Raw genomic sequence first — 3,951 nt, forward strand, 5'->3', positions numbered from 1 at the left:
CTCCTGGTAATTATAGGGCTATAGCAGCTGGATTGTACACCAACAGTCAAACTGCTGCTGCCTTTGTGGGGTTAGCTTCCAAATAGCGCGTGCGCACACACAACTTTTTACTGCAACAATTTGATAGGTTCCACCTTTACCCTGTACAGAATAATGTTAGAGAGATTCTGACTGTAGGTTTGCTTGCTGAGGTGGAAGGTTCATTTCCAGACGTTTGAGCACCCTACCTAGTAACATCTTTAGTGGGCCTCTGGGCAAAGCACGACTGATAATTCCTGCTTTCTATTTAGGTTTTGGTTTTTTTGGGTTGGTGATGTCATTTCCTGTTCTTTTTCTCTCAGGGGTTGGTAGATGGAGTCTAACTTGATGTGTTTGTTGATAAGAGTTCCAGTTGGAATGTTATTAGATTACTTAGTGTGGAAACAGGCCCTTCGGCCAAACAAGTCCACACCGACCCGCCGAAGTGCAACCCATCCAGACCCATTCCCCTACATTTACCCCTTCACCTAACGCTACGGGCAATTTAGCATGGCCAATTCACCTAACCTGCACATTTTTGGACTGTGGGAGGAAACCGGAGCACCCAGAGGAAACCCACGCAGACACGGGGAGAATATGCAAACTCCACAGTCGCCCGAGGCGGGAATTGAACCCGGGTCTCTGGCGCTGTGAGGCAACAGTGCTAACCACTGTGCCACCCATTTGCTATGACTCTAGGAATTCTCGTGCATGTCTCTGTTTGCCTTGTCCGAGGATGGATGTGTTGTCTCAGTCAAGGTGGTGTCTTCCTCATCTGTATGTAAGGATACTAGTGAGTCATATTGTTTTGTGCCTAGTTGATGTTCACGTGTCCTGGTGGCTAGTTTTCTACCTGTTGGTCCAATGTAGTGTTTGTTACAGAATTTTGTAAATGATGCTAGTTTTGCTTGTTGTCTATACATGGCCTTTCAAGTTCATTAGCTGCTGTTTTAATGTGTTGGTGGACTACTGTGATGCCAAGGGGTCTGAGTAGTATGGCAGTCATTTCAAATATGTCCTTGACATGGTAGAGTTAATTGGATACCCATTCTTTTGAATACACAGTTTAGGTGCTTTTTCGCTGTTCTGCATAGTTCCTCTGTGCTGGCTCTTTGAAATAATGTTGTAATGCAGCTTCATTTATGGGTATTTGAAAGATTGCTTCTGTAGTTCAATATTTGGTCTATGTGTTGTTTTCCTGTAGATGCTGATTTGAAGTTGCCCCTTGGCTATTTGCTCTACTGTGACATCTAAGAAGGGCAGTTTGTTGTTGTTTTCTTCCTCTTTAGTGTATTTTATGCCAGTAAGGCCTATATCCAGAACCTCAACCCAAGCTACAAATCTTAATTCTTTGGGGAGATTAGCATTCACCTGTATGTAGAACTCCAGGGAAAGGTAAAGGGCAGGGAGAGAAGGGAAAGAGAGGGAGAGAAGAAAGGACAGAAGAGTCAGAAAGAGGGCAGGATGTCAGTAATTTGGAGACAGTGCCTGGACTATCCAGGACTTTTCTCAGCGGCATTTCAGGCAGCAGAGTTTATTTTTAATCATTGTACCTGTAATCAGAAGATGCGATCAGGATTGAAATAACTCTTTGACTATGTTTCTATCATGACCACAGGATAATCAGATATTCAGACAATTGATATTCAGATAATTGTGGTTCCTCTAATCTCATTTTCTTGCACTTAATTTACAATTATGGAAGCAGAAACCCAAAAATTAGTCTGTCATACAGCATCAAACACAGATCCTTCAGTCCAACTAGTCCATGCAGATCATAATCCCAAACTAGTTTACCTAACCTGGTCCCACATGCCTGAATTTGCCCATATCCCTCTAAACATTTCTTATTCATCAAAATTAAGATGTGTCTTTAAATGTATTTAAGTCCTTTGTAAATTAATTCCACACAAACTAGTGTAAAAAAATGTTGCCCCTCATGATTTTTCTAAATCTTTCTCCTTCCACTTTAATATTCCCCCTAATCTTGAAATCCCCCACCTTATAAAAGACACCTGCTATTCACCTTCCTTATATCCATTATTTTATGAACCTTTAAAAAGGTCACTCCTCAAGCACCCTATGCTCCATTGGAAAACAAAAAGGTCCCAGCCTATCCAACTTCTGATAATTCAAACCCTCCATTCTAGCAATATCCTGATAAATCTTTTCTGAACCATTTCCAGCTTAATATCCTTCCTGTATCATGGACACAGTACTCTTGCTGAGACCTCACCAATGTCCTGTACAGCCTCTATGTCTCATCTGTTGTACTCAAAAGATCTGAGCACTGCCCACAGCACGCTAAACACCTTAGTGACCACCTTCTTCACAATCCACTCTTGTGAGAAGTTTGGTTTCATCTGCAAAGTTAACAATCTAACCTATTTTTTAAAAAAAGTTTCAAGATACAAGAACTGCAGTCATTCTACATTCCCAGTTATCCTTGAGATGTTAAGCCACCGTGAACTGTTGCAATAATTGAAGAAGCTCCCATTGCAATATAATGTTTCAACCATATCAAACATGTGACATCTGAATCAGGTGAGATTGTGCCTCCTTGCCCAGAGATAGAACAATGCACTACTGTACAAACAGGTAGTTCTAGAATTGATATTCCTATATAGTTGGTGCCATTAATTTTCTACTCAAGCTCATCCAACTCAATCCCACCCAACTAAATCCCATAAACTGGGAGAAAGTAGTCTTTAACAGAATTAGACAGTTTGCAGAACTAAGTCATACTTGTTAGCATTGGTGGTGTTAAATTACTAAAATAAATCAATAACTTAAATTTGATGATAAAGAAACTAAACATTTCCTTACTTCATTATCTAATGGAAAAGGTGACACTAACAAAATCATGTCAGTAATTACCACTAAAGTGATTTCAAGATTTGTCTGGTGATAACACTTTTATTCCCATCAAGAAAAAAAACTGGCATCGTTACCATCTTTTTAATACATAGAACACATACTTTAAGCCTACAATTAAGATACTTCTAATCGGAAACCAAACATTCAACCAATTATATTTGCAGACCATTCAGCTCAGAGTCCACACAGAACCCTCTGAAGAGTATTTTCCCCCCTCCCCCACACCCTATCCTTGCATTTCCATGGCTAATCCACCTAGCCTACATATCCCTAGACACTATGGGGCAGTTTTGCATGGCCAATCCACTTAACCTGCATATCTTTGGCCAGTGGCAGGCAACTGGAGCACCCGGAGGCAGCCCAAGCAGACAAGAGAATGGGCAAATTCTACAGGTGTCCAAGGATGGAACCGAACCCAGGCCCCTGGCTCAGTGAGGCAGTGCTAACCACCAAACCACCCACAATGAAGCGACAGAGTACAGAGCAATTAACAGTTCTGGAAAGCAGCCATGAACTTTTCAGTCATTCTTTGCCACACAAGATGAATTATTCTTTTTGAAGAATGGAAATTAAATCTTTTAAAAATATACAAAGAGTGCAACATGATCCACATTCTGGGCAGACTTAATAGTTGAATGTCAATGACATGAGTTTTCCATTTCATACACTAAATCAAACATTCTGGTGAACTTCATACTTGTACAATGTTAGGGGTGAAAGTTGGGAAGAGAGACCCAGAAAGGGGGGGGCAGGGGGAAGAGAAGGTGTAGAAGAAAAATAAAGAATATGGACTTTGCTCCAGCTATATGCTTAAAACTCAACCTCCAGAAACACGTGTGCTAAAGTCACACTCACCCTGTTCGCCCTAGATTCTCAAAAATGTTTACCATATACAAGGGTCAGTTACAAGTGCAGTTCTCCAGGTCCTGGTAGATCTGGGTTAATGTTGTTCCCACAATTTTCCACCATTCCCCCCCCCCCCCAAAACCATTTTGTAACTTAAGTCTCAATTCCCAAAAACAAACCCCAGGAGAATAAACAAGCAAACTCTGAAGC

The sequence above is a fragment of the Chiloscyllium plagiosum genome, chromosome 41 (genome assembly GCF_004010195.1).
Source record: "Chiloscyllium plagiosum isolate BGI_BamShark_2017 chromosome 41, ASM401019v2, whole genome shotgun sequence".
In the NCBI taxonomy this organism is placed as follows: Eukaryota; Metazoa; Chordata; class Chondrichthyes; order Orectolobiformes; family Hemiscylliidae; genus Chiloscyllium; species Chiloscyllium plagiosum.